The sequence below is a fragment of the Callithrix jacchus genome, chromosome 11 (assembly GCF_049354715.1).
Source record: "Callithrix jacchus isolate 240 chromosome 11, calJac240_pri, whole genome shotgun sequence".
Taxonomy (NCBI): domain Eukaryota; kingdom Metazoa; phylum Chordata; class Mammalia; order Primates; family Cebidae; genus Callithrix; species Callithrix jacchus.
Window position 1 is genome coordinate 8,098,878 of NC_133512.1, and position 18,648 is coordinate 8,117,525.

Below are 18,648 nucleotides of genomic sequence, written 5' to 3' on the forward strand. Positions count from 1 at the left end.
AACAAAAGATACTTAAGGAGTTGGATGTGGTGAGAGGCAGGAAAGGTCAACTTTCCTAGTGCATGTTAGCAAAATACAGTGCTTAGCATGGTAACTGCTCCATGGTTTCTCAGTTTATATAACCAGTCCTGAGTTTTCTTGCTTCTCTATACAGTTCTTCTGGATTTCATTATGTTCTTTCTCCAACTAGTCATAAGTTCCACAGGGTGACCTCCTTTTCCCTTCTAGGCTAAAGCTGTCATAGGTCTATGAAAATCTAGGGATTCCCTTTCAGCCTTCATAGTCTTAAGTGGTGTCTGTGCTTTGCAGAGGAGCAAGGCTTGCTTTGTATTGTTATGGTGCTGCCTTGAGTTCTTGGATTTCTAGGTCATATAGCAAGGAAGATGTATTAGTCTGTTCTCACAATGCTATAAAGACATACTGAGACTGGATAATTTATAAAGAAAAGAAGTTTAATTGACTTACAGGTCCACATGGGTGGGGAGGCCTCAGGAAATTTACAATCATGGCGGAAGGGAAAGCAGACATATTTTACTTGTCAGCAGATGAGAGAGAGAAGGGGAGAGAGAGAGCAAGAGCGAACGTGTGCACACGAGCAGGAAGAACTGCCTTATAAAACCATCAGATCTCGTGAAAACTCACTATTATGAGAACAGGATGGAGGAAACTGCCTCCATGATCCAGTCACCTCCCACCTAGCGCCTCCCTCAACAGGTGGGGTTATGGGGATTACAATTCAAGGTGAGATTTGGGTGGGGACACAACCAAACCATATCAACAGGTTTGTAATTAGATGAGTTTATCCGCTGGGGGGAGAGGGTGGAATACTAGAGTACACAGCTGTCAGTGGTTCTTGACAAGTATGTAGGGCATGGGACATCTGGCTTTGAGGCAGTTCTTTCTCCAGGTTTTATGTATGCAGATCCAGTCATCTGGCAGGAATGATGTGTTGGTATGAAATCAGGTGTTGGCCCAGCATCCTGCACATGTTCCATCCACATGGCAGTGATGGTAGTTGCACACCAGTGCTCGGTCTCCCAAGTTCTGGAGAGAGTTTTTATTTCACTGCCACCTAATTTATCTAGGAAGTCCAATTAGCATATTTTCTGTAAATTCTTACAATTTCAAGATTACCAGGTGACTGTGTGAACTCTCAGACCACATCCTGTTGTCTTTCTCTGTCATTCTTTTTTTTTTTTTTTTTTTCAAGACTGAGTTTCGCGATTGTTACCCAGACTGGAGTGCAGTGGTGCAATCTCGGCTCACCACAGCCTCCGCCTCCTGGGTTCAGGCAACTCTTCTGCCTCAGCCTTGTGAGTAGCTGGGATTACAGGCATGCGCCACTGTGCCCAGCTAATTTTTTGTATTTTTAGTAGAGACGGGGTTTCACCATGTTGACCAGGATGGTCTTGATCTCTTGACCTCATGATCCACCTGCCTCGGCCTCCCAAAGCGCTGGGATTACAGGCACACGCTACTGTGCCCAGCTAATTTTTTGTATTTTTAGTAGAGATGGGGTTTCACCATGTTGACCAGGATGGTCTCGATCTCTTGACCTCGTGATCCACCTGCCTCGGCCTCCCAAAGTGCTGGGATTACAGGCTTGAGCCACCACGCCTGGCCCTCTCTGTCATTCTTATATTTCCTGTCCCAGGAGGGCAGGGTGGTAGGATATTTATTAATTTATTGCCCAATATGCTAATGAATTTCTTCCTAGAACTCCTTACAACTCTCAGTCCATGGCTTACTGTCCATCTTTGCTGTCCCAGGAGTGCTGGTAGGTGGAGTAGTTAATGATCTCTTCTTTTCCCTAGGTTGAGGAGCCCTCACTTACCTTGGTCCATTCCAGCTATCTATCTTCAGTTTTCCTGCGACTCGTGTCACCTTTTTCTCTCTGGGCCTTGCTGCCTCACTGGTAGGAAATTCAGATGTGGGTGGGGTAGAGTTCGGGGGTTTCCTGCCTTAAAGATCCTCAGATCTTGTCCTGTGGTACATGTAGCTACCCTGATGGCAGGCCTCAGCAGGAGGGTGATCTTTTCTGTTTTTTTTTTTTTTTTTTTTTTTTTGTGTGTGTTTTTCGTCTTATTTCCTCTGTCTACCCTCCACTACTACCATTTTTAGTTTGAGGGAAATCTGTCATCCATCATCTTTCTGCCAAAAATATTTAGTCTGTAATAGAAAATCTCCATCCCCTGAAGTCTTAGGTTTCTGGGACACCAGCCCTAGTCATTTAGTGCTTGAATAATTGGTAACCTTCCCACTACCCTCTTAATCTCCAAGGTCTTCCTGTTTCTCATGTCTATATAATACAGCTAAGACAATTCTCTGTGCCTGCTACTTCATTCTTACTTGCTGCTTGCGATTTTCAGTAGCTTTCTTGGTCCCTAAGAATAAAATAAAACTTGATCATTTGCTCTGCTTATTTATTTTTATGTTTTGTTTTGGTCCAGTTCATAAAATCCATTCTTTGTTTTGTTGAAGTTTTTATTTATCTGGTTACAACTGCTTGACTTTTGTACATTCCTTGACCATTTCTATTTCTTAGTCTGTGAATTGTCTTTATTTCCTTTGCTTATTATTTTTTTGCAGTGGGTACCTGAATCTTTATAATAACAGATTTATTGAGATATAATTCACATACCATAAAATTTGTCCTTTAAAATGTACAATTTGGCCAGTTGTGGTGGCTCACGCCTATAATCCCAGCACTTTGGAAGGCCAAGGTGGGCAGATTGCTTGAGTCCAGGAGTTCAAGACCAGCCTGGTAACACATCAAAACCCCATCTCTATAGAAAATGGAAAAAAAATGAACCAAGCTTCTTTACAAAAAATGCACAGAAAAATTAGCCAAGCCTGGTGGCATGTGCCTGTGTATAGTCCTAGCTACTCAGGAGGCTGAAGTGGGAGGATCACTTGAGCCCAGGAGGTAGAGGTTGCAGTGAGCCAAGATTGTGCCGCTTCATTCCAGCCTCGGCAACAGAGCAAGGTCCGTCTCAGAAAAAAAAAGAAGTACAATTTAGTGGTTTTTAATATAGTTAGAGGTGTGCAATTATCACTAATATCTAATTCCAGAACATTTTCATTACCCTCAAAAAGAAAGCCATACTCCTTAGTCATCAGTTCGATTTTTTTCTGCCCCTCGGCTCCTGGCAACTACTAATCTATTTTCTATCTCTATAGTAGTGGTCCCCAACCTTATTGGCACCAGGGACTAGTTTTGTGCAAGACATTTTTTCCACAGACTGTGGGAGATAGGGAGGCGGATGTCCTTGGGATGAAACTGTTCCACCTCAGATCATTAGGCGTTAGTTAGGTTGTCATAAGGAGCACACAACCTAGATTGCTCATGTGCGCAGTCCACAATAGAGTTTGTACTCCTCTGAGAATCTAATGCTGCCACTGATCTCACAGGAGGTGGAGCTCAGGCAGTAATGCTCGCTCACCCTCTGCTCACCTCCTGCCGTGCGGCCCAGTTCCTAATACGCCACAGACTGGTACCAGTTTATGACCTATGGGTTGAGACCCTGCTCTACAGACTTGACTATTCTGGAGAATTTTTGGATTCCATAAATGGAATCATACAATATGTGGCCTTTTGTGTCTGGCTACTTTCACTTAACATAATGTTTTCAAGATCATCCAAGGTGTAGCATGTGGCAATACTTCATTTGTTTTTACGGCTGAATAATGTTCCATTGTGTGGGTACGCCATAATTTATCCATTCATCAGTTGATGGACATGTGGGTGTTTCTACTTTGGGGCTTATATTGAATAATGCTGACATGAACATTGATGTATGTGTTCTTGCATGGATGTATGTTTTCATTTATCTTGGGTGTATATACCTAGGAGTGGAAATGCTGGGTCACATGATAACTTCATGTTTAACCTTTTGAGGACCGGCCAAACTTTCCTAAGGCGGCTGTACCATTTTACATCCCCCCTGGCAGCATGTGAGAGTTCCTAGTTTTTCGACAACTTCACTAACAGTTGTTATTGTCTTATTTTTTTTACTATAGCCATTCAAGTGAATATAATTTCTGTCTTCCTTCTTTTGCTAGGATACTTTGAGCTCCCCTATGTGTATGAGGTTACCTATATTTTAGCATATCATATATGTTTTTTCTTCTTAGATCTCCAGTGCCAAGAACACTTTCTTTATTGTAAAAACTATAAATGTGACTTTTTGTTTCAACTTCCAGGTAGACTTTCCTTTTGATTCAATAACAGAATTTCTGTTTTCATTTGTGTATTTGACGTTATGCTAGTTTGTTCTTACACTGTTATAAAAAACTACCCCAGATTGGGTAATTTATGAAGAGAAGAGGTTTAATTGACTCACAGATCTGCAGACTTAGCGGGAATCATGACTGGGAGGCCTCAGGAAACTTACAATCATGGCAGAAAGCAAAGGGGAAGCAAGCACATCTCATCATGGTGGAGCAGGAGAGAGAGAGAGATGGGGGTCAGGGAAGTGCCATACTTTTAAACCATCAGATCTCATGAGAATTCACTATCACTAGAACAGCATGGGGGAAGCCATCCTTATGATCCAGTCACCTCCTGCCAGCTCCCTCCCCTAGCATGTGGGGATTATAAATTGACATGAGATTTGGGTGAGGACAGAGTCAAACCATATGAGATGAGTTTCAAGCTATTAAAACATTAAATTGTTAAGAACGTGCTGTTAAAATTTGTGGTGTAGCAAATAGAATGTCTAAGAGTAATGAAGGGGAATTATTCATAATGAATACTGACATTGTCTACGTGAATTGTTAGTGTAGTGTTGGCTACGAAATCGAGGAGCCCCATTTATAGCCAAAGTAACCCAAAATGATGCTAGGTTTAATCCTGTATTTCTGTTCCTATTAACAGGAAGGTACCAAGTGTGACTAATTTTTTTAATAGTACCTGCACTTTTGTATATGTTATCTCATTTGATCTTTATGTCAGCCAAGAGATATAGAAAGGATAGCTGTTCTTCCACATGGGAACATTTATTGACCTTCATTCACCAGTTTTTTTGAACACACCTATAGATTTTAGCACCAATTAATTATGTTGCTTTGACTTAAATAATATTTCAAAAAGTATTCCTTAACAATAGCATTTTCATAAAGTTTTAACTGGTTCCGTCTCTGAATAATTATTTTATACTTGTAGTTTCCATTTGTTCCCTCTGTTTCTGTATGTTAACACAGGTGGACCAAAAAGATGACTGCATTTATACACCAACTATGTGCTTCTTTCTGAATGCACAGAGAACTGTATTGGTAATTCCTTTTACATTTGGTTATGGTTTAAAATGAGAATGTTATTTCCTCCCAGCTTTTTGTTTTGAAATATTTCAAACCTACAGAAAAGAGTAATGTAGTATATTGAATACCTATATACCTTACACCTGTATTCACCAATCACCAGTTATCATTTTGGCCACATTTGCTTTTTCTGAGTATGGATGCTTTTATTTATTTATTTAGAGCTATTTGAAAGTAAGCTGGAGAATCTTCACTTTTGTGTTCTTCAGCTTGCATTTTCTGAGAATAAAGGCATTCTCCTGCATAATACTATTGTAACACCTAAGAAAATTAATAATAAGTCCATAACATCCTCTAATATCTAATCCAGATTCAGATTTCCCAGTTGTTTCCTAATGTCTCTCTCTCTCTCTCTCTCTCTTTTTAATTTTATTTTAAGAGACAGGATCTTACCCTGTCATTTACACTGAATGCTCTGTCACCTAGGCTAGGGTGCAGTGATGTGATCACAGCTCACTCTATCCTCGAACTCCTGGCCTCAAGTGATCTTGCTGCTTAAGCCTCTTGAATAGCTGGGATTACAGGAGTGTGCCACTTATTCATAAATTTAGAATAACATTTAGTGTAAAGTCACTGATTTTTCTAAGGGTAGAACAGGGATCTTCATAGATTTGCCCTTTCTGGGTGGTACATATAAATGAAGTCGTAAAATATGTGGGGGTTTTTAGTGTCTGGCTTTTTTTTACTGAGCATAGTGTCTTTCCGGTTCATTCATGTTATGGCATGTGTCAGTTGTTGTTTCTTTTTTGTTGCTCAGTAATATTCCAATCTATGGATATGGATATAACACATTTTGTTTATCATCATGTCTCCCTTAAGTCTTGACCTCCTAGGCTCAAGCATTCCTCCCACCTCTGCCTCCCAAGTAGCTGGGACCGGGACCACAGGCACGTGCCACCAAGCCTGGCTAATTAAAAAAAAAATTTTTTTTTAATAGATACGCAGTTCCCCCTGTGTTGTCCAGGATGGTCTGAAACGCCTGGGCTCAAGCAGTCCTCCCCTTTGGCCTCCCAGAATGCTGGGGTAACAGGCATGAGCCACTGTGCCCAGCCCATTTTTTAAATCTGTTTATCAGTTGATGGACATTTGGATTGTTCCCACTTTTTGTGAACATTCTGCTGTGAACATTCATATACAAGTCTTTGTATGGACATATGTTTTCATTTCTCATGGGTATATGCCTGGGAGTGTAATTATTGGGTTGTATGGTACATTTATGTTTAACCTCTTAAGAAACTGTCAAGCTGTTTTTCAGAGTAGCTGCACATTATTTTGCATTTTTACCAATGATGTTTCAGGGCTTCTGTTTCTCTGCAGCTGTTATACAGTAAGTCCTCACTTAATGTCATAGGTAGTTTCTTGGAAAATGTGACTTTAAGTGAAATGGTATATAACAAAGTCAGTTTTACCATAGGTTAATTGATATAAACAAGAGTTTCTACAGCATATTTCTGGTCACGAAAACATCACAAACTTCTAAATCAAGACCCAAAACACTTCTAAACATTGAAATAATTGTGAGCTATACATACATACCTTTAAGAAAGATTGATACAAACTAGTAAGATTATTACTTTCTCAGTTTTTGATGAATCAGTGAGTGACAGCAATTGCAGTGGTAGTTGGTCAAATCAAAGAGGAAACCTTTACAAAGTGAAAATTGTAAGGAGCACTTTCTGCCACCATGCAGTTCAAAAAGAAATGGTGGCGATATGCACATGTAGTCACAGCTACGTGGAAGACTGAGGCAGGAGGATCTCTTAAGCCCAAGAGTTTGAGGCTGCAGTGCACTGTGGTTAAGCCTGTGAATCGCCATGATTGCACTCTTAATTAACCATGGCAACATGGTGAGACCCTCTTCCTTTAAAAAAAAAAAAGAGAGAGAGAGAGAGGGAGAGGAATAAGCACAAATATGGCAGGCTTTCTGAGCACTTTTATATCATATCCTGTGTTTTCATGCATTTGTCCAATTATCATAGACTTTATAGATTTTTATTTTCTGATAATTTGTATTCATTTATTTTCCAATCCGTTTTTTCCAGTTCTGGCTCTTGGATGGCAAGAGCCTGTTTTGGCAACTCAGGGAACCTGGCTGGAACCAACCTTGGACAGGACACCGTCCTGTTTCAGAGTGCCCTCAGACACACACACCCATACTCAGACATGGACAATTTAGACCTGCCCATGGACCTCTGATGCATATCTTTGGAATATGGGGTTTTTTTTCCTTATTTCATTAAAACCAAATGACATTGAATCAAGCAATATCATTGGAGGGCCTGCGGTAGTCTTTTTTGTTGTTAGTGTTTTTCTATATTATAACCATTCTAGTGGATATGAAATGGTATCTGTTTTTTTGTTGTTGTTGTTTATTGTTTTGAGACAGAGTCTTGCTCTGTTGCTCAGGCTGGAGTGCAGTGGTGAGATCTTGGCACTCTGCACTTGGCAGCCTCAATCCTCCCACCTCAGCCTCCCCAATAGCTGGGACTGCAGGTGTGTGCCACCACTCCTGGCTAGTTTTTTTTTTTTGTAGAAACGGGGTTTTGTCATGTTGCCCAGGCTCATCTCAAACTTCTGAGCTCAAAGGATCCACCCTCCTTGGTCTCCCAAAGTGCTGGGATTACAGGCATGAGCCACCGTACCCAGCCTGAAATGGTGTCTTAGTGTGGTTGTCATTTGCATTTCCTTAATAACTAATGGTGTTCAGCATCTTTTCATATGCTTCTTGGCGAATCACGTACTTTCTTTGGTGAGATGTTTAGTTCAATCTTTTTCCTGTCTCTTTTTAAATTGGGTTATTTATTTTCTTGTTACTGAGTTGTAAGAGTTTATATATTACAGATTTAATCTTTCATCATATATATACGATTGGCAGATATTTTCCTCTCAGAGAGTGCTATGTTTGGTAATGATGTTGACCATGAGCCTTTCTTAATGTTTTCTAATTTGCCATGGAACTCTCTTGGAGGGTTGAAAGAAAAGCTAAATCTTCTGCTCTTATTTCTTCCGTATATCTATTAATAGTGTTGAAACAGAGTCAATTAAAGAAAGATAGTCACCTTTATCTTCATTCAACAATTAAGCAAGGGCCAGGCACCATGGCTCAAGCCTATAATCCCAGCACTTTGGGAGGCCGAGGCGGGGGGATCACAAGGTCAAGAGATCAAGACCATCCTGACCAACATGGTGAAACCTCGTCTCTACTAAAAATACAAAAATTAGCTGGGCATGGTGACATGTGCCTGTAGTCCCAGCTTCTCGGGAGGCTGAGGCAGGAGAATTGCTTGAACCCTGGAGGCGGAGGTTGCAGTGAGCGGAGATTGTGCCATTACACTCCAGCCTGGCACCTGGGGACAAAGTGAGACCCTGTCTCAAAAAAAAAAAAAAATTAAGCAGTGAAAAACTCTTCCCCTTTGAACCATGCAAAGTAAATAGTCATACTGTGGGTATTAGGACTCTTTCAGTTGTTAAGAGCGAGAAATCCAGTTCAGCAAAACAGAATTTTGCCATTTTTTTCTCTGTTCCTCTGCTTCCTTCTCCATTTTACTGGCAAACTCTCTTCATCAGGAGTATGTCCACCTTTATCCCCAGATTCAGTTCTTTCTAGCTCAGAGAGACAGTTTCCTCACTAGCCCTACCGGAAGAGCCAAAGAAATGGAGTGCTTTGGCCAGCTTGGGTCTCATGCCTTGCTTTTGAGAGAAGTGGAGCATCCTAATTTAGTCCTGTTGTGATGGGGTAAGGAGAGGAAGGGGTGCTGGGAAGACAAATCATATGTCTGCTTCTTTACAGTTGTTGTATCATTTTTGCCTATTTTATGAAATTAAACCAAGAGTAATGAATAGAAGGTTAATATCTGGACTGTTTTTTAAAACTCACATTTATTTTCTGATTAATTTTTTACACTAAATCAGGTTTTATTAATAGCACCCTTTTTGTATCGAAACAAACACATGATATTTGGTTTATGCTGAAACATTCCGTACATCTTCCCACTCCCAGAGAGGAGAGGGGACCTATATCAACAATGATAATAACTTGATAATTGCGGCTGACCTCCCCACCTCCCTGCTTCACATGGACTTTCTTTTCTTTTTTCTTTTTTTTTTTTTGAGACAGTTTGAAGAGTTTGCTCTTATTGCCCAGGCTGGAGTGCAGTGGCATGATTGGCTCACTGCAACCTCCGCCTCCCAGATTCAAGTGATTCTCCTGCTTCAGTCTCCCGAGTAGCTGGGATTACAAGTTCCCACCACCATGCCCAGCTAATTTTTTTGTATTTTTGTAGAGGTGGGGTTTCACCATGTTGGCCAGGCTGGTCTTGAACTCCTGACCTCAGGTGAGCCACCATGCCTGGCTGGACTTTCTTTTATATAGTTTTCTTTAGCTCTCTGAGTGGGGTTATGACCATCTTGGAGTTCCTACATTTCTACAGATTGCTGAAATCAATTTTTTATAATTGGTTTACTTCCCCTCTGTGTTCATATATTTGGATTCTCAAGCTCTGTCAGTGTCCATATGTTATATGATTCATCTTTGAAGTGATTTTTGTTTTAAGTAAGGATAATTCCCAGTTCATTTTCATGTAGTTGGGTATATGATGTGGATGGTGATGGTGTTATTGATACAGTTTTTGTGATTTTCTTGCTCAAAAAAAGGGAATAATTTTTATCATTTGAAGTGCTTCTTATCTAAACCCTTAGTAGATAGGTATAACTGGAATTTGTTCATGTAGTTGAACAGATATCTTTGGATAGTGTGGAACTTACATTTCTTCCACATAGTACTTTTCGGGGTTTATTTTGGTATGAAAATTAAATGCAAAATTGAAAAATTCTGGCTTTGGATTATCTGTATAAAATGTATCATCTGTCAGAGTTGGAACAGACCTTAAGGGGTCATCTCGTATGTTTTTCTACCCAGAAGAGAGGCTAAAGATCACCTCTACCCATCTTAGTTCCTCAGTTGAGACAACCTCTGTAACAAAAGGCAGTTTAACTATAGAAAAACAAGCAAAGTGGCCAGACACGGTGGCTTATGCCTATAATTCCAGCGTGTTGGGAGGCCAAGGAGAGCGGATCACAAGGTCAAGAGATCAAGACCATTCTTGCTAACACAGTGAAACCCCATCTCTACTAAAAATACAAAACAGCCAGGCATGGTGGCATACGCCTGTGGTCCCAACTACTCGGGAGGCTGAGACAAGAGAATCACTTGAAACCAGGAGGCGGAGGTTGCGGTGATCCGAGATTGTGCCACTGTACTCCAGCCTGGGCGACAGAATGAGACTCCATCGCAAAAACAAAAACAAAAAACAGGCAAGTTTATTAATGTGTGCAGCAGACAACACATGGGAGAAACCTCGGTGAAAACTAACTCAAAGCACAGTGGCCTAGAGCTCTGGTTTATATAGCCTCTTCAACAAGGATCAATACATGTGTGTATAAATGATCGGACAAAGGTAAGGGTTTTAGGCTTCCATGGGTGGGAAACAGTGGAAAAGTAAAGAGATGGGGGGGGAAAGTGAAGGAGTAGGATTTGTTTGCAGATTCCCCTGGTGCTGTCTCTGGGCTGATGAGTCTAGAGTTGTCTCTAGTGTACTGCAGAGAATTTATATCCTGCCTTTAGGTAAAAGAAGGGAGAGGATAGAGAGAGATTTTCCTTGGTTTCTGTCTCTCAGTTGTCTTCAGCTAAAAATGAATTTTTACATCAAAGAGGCATATTTTGGGGTAATATATTCTGATTTCCTTCACACTCTTTACAAAAATCTCCTCAAAACTATCCAGTCATTAGCCATTCATAAACCCTTGTGATATGGTGGAAGTCTTCATTTTTGGATGTTTAGATTTAAAAATATATCCTCTTTGAACTAATTGTTCACTATGTTTCACAATAATGAACAATTCATTATTGTGACTTCTCTTTGTTCTTTGGTTTGCTATCTGGAGCAGCATTTAGTAGACGTATTTTTAAGCACTTGTTAAAAAGCGCATCCGTTGACAGAATTGAGAGTGATCATTTTATATATACCTATCTTCAAGTAATTGAAGCTGGCAGTCATAAAACTTTCCCGCTGGTTTCACAAGTGGTCTGCCTGTTCAGGCCACACATCATTCATTTTTCTAGTTAGTTTCTAAGCCATCCTGGTTACAAACTTCTGAAAATAACACTAATATTCACTTACTTAAGTTCAAGTTTTACGGCTTAAATATGAAACACAGCTTAGGCATGGTAGCTCATGTCTGTAATCCCAGCACTTTGGGAGACCAACGTGGATGGATCACGAGTTCCAGACCAGCCTGGCCAACATGGTGAAACCGCTCTATTAAAACTATAAAAATTAGCTGGGCATAATGGTGCATACCTGTAATCCCAGCTACTCAGGAGGCTGTAGCAGGAGAATTGCTTGAACCTGGGAGGTGGAGATTGCAGTGAGCCGATATTGTGCCATGGCACTCCATTCTAGACAATGGAGTGAGACTCCATCTCGGAAAAAAAAATATGAAACACACGAGGCAGGAGGAAGTTACGTTACTAGAATCTGCAGATTTCCTTCCGTTCCCATACCCTGACCTAAGCAATTTCAGATTCATTATTTACATCTAATTATACAATACAACCCTGTGAGGCAGAAGATGAGGAAAGTTAAGACTGTACCAATAACAATTAGGAAGTAAAGTTAAAACAAACAAAACACTTCTGAGCATTCATATAAATGCCAGAGTCCTAGCACTAAAGGCTATTATGTATCTGATGCACAAGAGAATAATTAGGTCATCACCCAGAACCTACTTGCTGCTCTTACTTTACACCTAGTAATAAACTTGGTAGTTTACTTGCAAACAGTTTTTAGGGGTGAAAGGGTGCTGCTGCAGGCAGGCACATGTACTGTGATCAGGAGGAGACAGCTATGCACCGGAAGAAAGAAGCAGGAAAAACGGCTGGGCACAGTGGCTCATGCCTCTGATCCCAGCACTTTGAGAGGCGAAGGCCTGAAATTTCCAGATAACAGTTGCTTTCTTATAGACTTGGAAATAAAATAAGATTGTATTACTACTGAAATACCTCGTTTCATCCTTCATCTCTTTTTTCTTCAAACCACAGCTGTTTATTTGGTTACTGTTTTGCCATAAACAGAGTACTGCCCTATATTAGTGGATTTAAACTATTTCATTTCGTGACATCTTTAAATCTTTGATGCAAATATTGACAATTTGTTCTTCAACCAAGAAAGATTAAATGTATAATCCGGAATATTTATGCTGTTATTTCTTGAATATTTAAAACCCAGAAGTAATGCTTGTCCAAGGATCACTACCATAGAGGCTGAAAAGTAGTAATCTTTTCTGTTTTTAGTGAAATTTTAGGTACTTCATTTTAAAAAGTTTTGTTGTGCAGTATACATGTCACCACGTGACAAATTTGTGCAAAATTATAGGAAACCCCAGTTCTGCTTATAAGTTACTTTTTCTTCTTTCTTTACATTGATGGATTAAGCTGGTTTGATGCAATCAGACTTTTTGTTGACTTTCCTAGGCATTAAAAGTGTGAAGTATCTTTTGGTTTAAAATATTGAGATTATACTTGTAACATCATCCAGGTTCACTTAGTACTCATTTTCTTTTCCAATTTCATGTCTGTGTAAAGTATTATCACTTAAAATGCTTAGGACAAGGGTAAACAACAGCAGGGTTTTGTAGCTTTTTTTTGTTATATTAGTCAATAAACCTATTTTGTAAATTCTGTGTGACAGTGTGGGAAGTGGGGAAGAAAGGTTCCGAAAGAATTTCCTTTTTAAGGTAGTCATGAAAGTAATTTTGAGATGAAAGTGGTTACTAATGAGTGTTTTCTTAATTCTTAAACTGGGACACAATGGCAATTATGGCCTCATAAATGAAATGAGAAAGGGAAGAATAATAGTAGTTGAGGATTTTTTTTCTTTAGAAATTATAGTTTGGTTTTCCTTTAATATTTGAAGCTGATAAAAGTCTATTTATTGTCAGTAAAGTATAAAGGAAGCATAGAACCTTTTAGGGGAGACAGTATGGTATAGTGACATGAGCATAGGTCTTGTTTAATAAAATGTTTTTTGAATGAAGAAACACCTACTATTTGCCAGGCACTGTACTACGCTTAACCTAGGCTTAAGGGACCGACACTTAACCTAGGCTTAAGGAACAAGGAAAGGTTTCCTAAGTGACCACAGGAGGATGAGTAGGAATTTGATAAAGGAGATGCATCGGGTTGAGTTGGACATTGAATGTTCAAAACTAGGAAATAAAATTCATGCCATGAATTTAGAGTAAAAGTAGTATATTCCTAAGGGGTGAAGAGGGGAGGGAAAAGAGACTGATTAGAGGGTCAGGAGGTTGTAGGCAGATCATGAAGCATCTTATCTCATGTCATTGGCGAGTCATCGAAACAATTTAATAAGCATTATGGAGGCCGGGCGCGGTGGCTCAAGCCTGTAATCCCAGCACTTTGGGAGGCTGAGGCAGGTGGATCACGAGGTCAAGAGATCGAGACCATCCTGGTCAACATGGTGAAACCCCGTCTCTACTAAAAATACAAAAAATTAGCTGGGCATGGTGGCGCATGCCTGTAGTCCCAGTTACTCGGGAGGCTGAGGCAGGAGAACTGCCTGAACCCAGGAGGTGGAGGTTGTGGTGAGCCGAGATGACGCCATTGCACTCCAGCCTGGGTAACAAGAGCGAAACTCCATCTCAAAAAAGCAAAAAGCAAAAAAAAAAGAAGCGTTATAGTTAAGATTTGCCTTTAGACAGACTTGGACTGTTCTCTACTTCGGAGCTCCCAAAATTATCTCTGGTGAAGTGCTATTTTTTAATTTTCTTTTTTTTTTTTTGAGATGGAGTTTCACTCTTGTTACCCAGGCTGGAGTGCAATGGCAGGATCTCGCCTCACCGCAACCTCCGCCTCCTGGGTTCAGGCAATTCTCCTGCCTCAGCCTCCTGAGTAGCTGGGATTACAGGCACGCGCCACCATGCCCAGCTAATTTTTTGTATTTTTAGTAGAGACGGGGTTTCACCATGTTGACCAGGATAGTCTTGATCTCTTGACCTCATGATCCACCCGCCTCGGCCTCCCAAAGTGCTGGGATTACAGGCATGAGCCACCGCGCCCAGCCTATTTTTAAAATTGTTAATAAGTGGCTGACTGATACTTTTAGAATACACAACCACAGTGAATTACTAGAATAATGAAATGTTTAAAAGATAAAGCTGTGCTGGCTCATGTATATAGTCCTAACTACTTGGGAGGCTGAGATAGGAGGATCACTTGAGTCTGGGAGGTCAAGGCCGAAATGAGCCCTGATCACTTCACTGCACTCCAGTCTGGATGACAGAGCAAGACCCTGTTCCTGCCCGTGCCCTCCAAAAAAAAAATAGAAACAAATCCACTTTTAAATTAGATTGAACAAACTGGGCACAGTGGCTCACACCTGTATTCTCAGCTCTTTGGGAGGCTAAGGTGGGAGGATTATTCAAGATCAGCCAGGGCAACACAGTGAGACCCCCATTTCTACAAGAAAAAATTTTAATGAGCCAGATGTAGCAGCACACATCTGTGGTCCCAGCTACTTAGGAAACTGAGGCAGAAGGATCACTTGAGCCCAGACATCAAGGCTACAGTGAGCCGTGTTCTCACTGTGCACTCCAGCCTGAGTAGCAGAGCAAAAACAAAAGATTGAATGTTGAACAGATATAAAATTGCCCTAAGTTTCTCTGTAAAATTTCTAAATGTATACTTTCAATTATTCTCTCCTAGTCATTAACTAGCTTACTTTGAGTACCTCTGCTACAGAGGAGTAATGTGTTTTTTGGTCCTGAATGGTGTCAGTATAGAACTCTAGAGCCTCCATGTGTATATTTACTTTTCAGTCTTACCCAGGCACTGCTGTGCAGTTATATGATTTCCATTATAAACCATAAAATAATTAAAATATAAATTAGAAAATAATGAGAGGTTGGATGCGCTGTTGTAAAATGTAAAATTTTATTTTTAATAGTATATAAATGCTGTGCTGGAACTAAAGCATTGTTTAGTGAGATCAGTATAACTGAGTAGTCTAGTTAGCTTATGAACAGATTCTCATTTATTTATTTATTTATTTATTTTAGAGACAGGGTCTCATTGTGTCACCCAGGCTGGAGTGCAGTGCAACAGTCACGTCTCATTGGAGCCTCGACCTCCTGGGCTCAAGCAATCCTCCCACCTCAGCCTCCCTAGTAGCTAGGACTACAGGCATGCGCCACCACACCCAGCTAATTTTTGTGTTTTTTGTAGACACGGAGTTTTGCCATATTGCCCAAGTTGGTCTCGAACTCCTGTGCTCAAGCAGTGCACCCTCCTTGGTCTCCCAAAGTGGTAGGATTACAGGCATGAGCCACCACGCCTGGCTGTAGATTCTTTCTAGTAGGAAATCCACGTAGCTCCTGTGCTTATGAGGCTTACTCTGTGATTGTTGTGGATTAAAAGGTTCCTTAGGTATCTGTGTCTATCCTAGGTATATTGTGTATCCTGTAACTGAAACTTGAGTTATTATTGAAAATAATGTAGATCTGGAGTTTCATCGTCCTGCATTTGAATTCCAGCTTGGACATTTATTGTTGTGTGATCCTGGACATGTTTGCGCTGGACTGAATATTTATGTCCACCTCATTCATATGTTGAAATCCTAGACTGCAAGGTGATGGTATTAGGAATTGGGACCTTTAAAAGCTAAGTAGGTTGTGAGGGAAGAGACCTCATGAATAGAATTGGTGTCATTACTAAAAAAAAAAAAAAAAGACCCCAGAGGGATCCCTTGCCCCTTCCACCACCTGAGGTTACAGTGAGAAGGCAGCCATCTAGGAAGAAACGGATCCTCCCCAAACACCAAATCTGTTGGCACCTTGATCTTGGACTTCCCAGACTCCAGAACTATAAGAAATAAATTTTTGTTGTTAAAGAAAGAATGAAAATTTCCTCCTACCTTTCAGTGTTATTAATGAAAACTGAGAACTTTTTCAAGTATTTCTTCATAAAATCTTAGCTATTTTAAGCCCTTAGGTGTTTCATTTTGTTTCACCAGCTTATCAGCTGATATGCTACCTCTAGATGGCACAACATTTTTCTCAGGAAGTCAGATTTATACTTCCCTATTAACACGTCTTTGTAGAGGCTGTCATCATGGAAGCTTCTGAAGTCATAGAAAAAATTTTAGAATTTTATAGATTTTAAAGGGGCCCAGGGGCCTGGGTTCAATCCTCTCATTTTACATATCTGAAAACCATGGTCTTCAGAGGTTTGTACTGGCAGAAAACCAAAATCTTTAGAGGCTGGTAGGTGGTAGAACCCATTGACTCAAACTCTAGTCCTTTTTCTGCTTTCATGTGTAATCCAGACCTTTATGTTTTAAAACACTGTGAAAATGAAAAAGGAGTTAATATATAGTTTGCTTTGCCAGTAAGTTTTCCATCAACTTAACAACTATTTTTTGTCTCTTTTCACAGCCAGCAGATATTAAGGGCCTCATGTGTCGAGCACTATCGAAGGTAGTGGAGATATAACAGTAAATAAAATGGGCAAAATTCCTGCCCTCATGGATCTTACGTTCTGCAGAGAGGAATCCTAAAGGATGTGAGGGAGCGAGCCATGTGTTATTCTTCTAGTAGAAGGAATGGCAAAGTAATTTAGAACCTCTTAGACCTTATACGACTTTTATTCCCAGTGATATGAAAAGTCTTCTTAGGAGTGGCTATATTTTGAGAGTAGGGCAGACAGATTTGCCAGCAGATTAGATGTGGGCTATGAAAGAGAAATTAAGAATAACTCCAAGGGGCCAGGTGCAATGGTTCACACCTGTAATCGTAGCACTTTGGGAGGTCAAGGCAGGTGGATTGCTTGAGTCCAAGAGTTTGAGAGACTAGGCAGTATGTCACAACCTAGTCTCTACAAAAAAATACAAAACTTAGCTGGGCGTGGTGGCATGCCCCTGTAGTCTGAGCTACTCTGGAAGCTTGAGGTGGGAGGATTACTTGAGCCCAGAAGATCAAGTCTGTATTGAGCTATGATCATGCCATCGCACTCCAGCCTGTGTGGCAGAGCTGGAGTGTAATGGCATGACTCCAGGGGTATTGGCGTGAGCAACCTGTAGAATGGGGTTGTCATTTACTGATGGAGGGAAAGCCAAGAGAGAGGCAGGTTGGGGTATGTTAAACCAAGAGTGGAGTTTTGGACAGTTTGGAATTTGAACAGTTAAGTTGCCTATTTGACAAATAGTTTTATGTGTTAAGTAGACATTTACATGTGAGTTTAGTGTTCAGGGGAGAGATGACATCTGTAGATATAAATTTGGATGTCATCTCCATATAGATGCTATACTGAGTGCTATAGTTTGAATGTTTGTGTTGCCTCCAAAATTCATGTTGAAACTTAATCCCTAATACAACAATAGTAAGAGATGGTGCCGATAGGAGGTGATTAGTCCACAAGGATGGAGTCCTCATGAATGGGATTAGCAACTTTATAAAAAGGCGAAAGGAACTAGCTAGGCCCTTTTTTGCTCTTCTCCTTTTCCCTGTGAGGACATAGCAGTTGTCCCCTCTGGAGGATGCAGCAACAGGGTGCCATCTTGGAGTAGATGACGGTCCTCACCAGGCACCAAACCTTCTGGTGCTTCAGTTTGGACTTCTAGGTCCTAGAACTATGAGAAATAAATTTCTGTTCTTTATAAATTGCCTAGTCTTACATGTTTTGTTATAGCCACTCAGACAGCTTAAGAGAACTCATGAAAGGCGGGTGGATCACAAGGTCAAGAGATCGAGACCATCCTGGTCAACATGGTGAAACCCCATCTCTATTAAAAATACAAAAAATTAGCTGGGCTTGGTGGCGCGTGCCTGTAATCCCAGGTATTCAGGAGGCTGAGGTAGGAGAATTGCCGGAACCCAGGAGGCGGAGGTTGTGGTGAGCCGAGACCGCGCCATTGCACTCCAGCCTGGGTAACAAGAGCGAAACTCCGTCTCAAAAAAAAAAAAAAAAAAGGCCCAAAGAGAGATGGATGGGAAAACAGAAGCCATAGCGACTTTGGAAAACCAGGTGATTGTGATATCCTGGAAACCAAACAAAGAAAATGTTTCAAGAAAAAGGGGAGTGATGATCTGGGTCAGCTGGTACTGATAAGTGAGGTATAATGAAGATTGAAAATCGACCCTTGAATTTAGCAGTGTGGAGGTAACCTTAATAAAAACTTGATATGAGTAGGTTTGGGAGAGGATAGAATGAACAAAATTGGAGACAGTGAGTTTGAGAAATGGAGGTAGGGTTGAGAG

The 18,648-nt window shown here is 40.6% G+C and overlaps 2 protein-coding genes across 5 annotated transcripts in view; one reads left to right on the forward strand and one right to left on the reverse strand.

Annotated features, from left to right (window-relative positions):
- Positions 1 to 18,648, reverse strand: part of LOC103794686 (uncharacterized) — a 68,400-nt gene that overhangs the window by 17,870 nt on the left and 31,882 nt on the right. The gene's annotated exons all lie outside the window — the stretch shown is intronic.
- Positions 1 to 18,648, forward strand: part of RALA (RAS like proto-oncogene A) — an 81,677-nt gene that overhangs the window by 7,449 nt on the left and 55,580 nt on the right. Inside the window, exon 2 of one of the 4 annotated variants that reach the window (XM_078342249.1) lies at positions 1,815 to 16,869. The exons of the other annotated variants lie outside the window; for them this stretch is intronic. The gene's annotated coding sequence lies outside the window, so the exon portion shown is untranslated. The remainder of the gene's footprint in view (positions 1 to 1,814; positions 16,870 to 18,648) is intronic. 4 annotated transcript variants of the gene reach the window in all.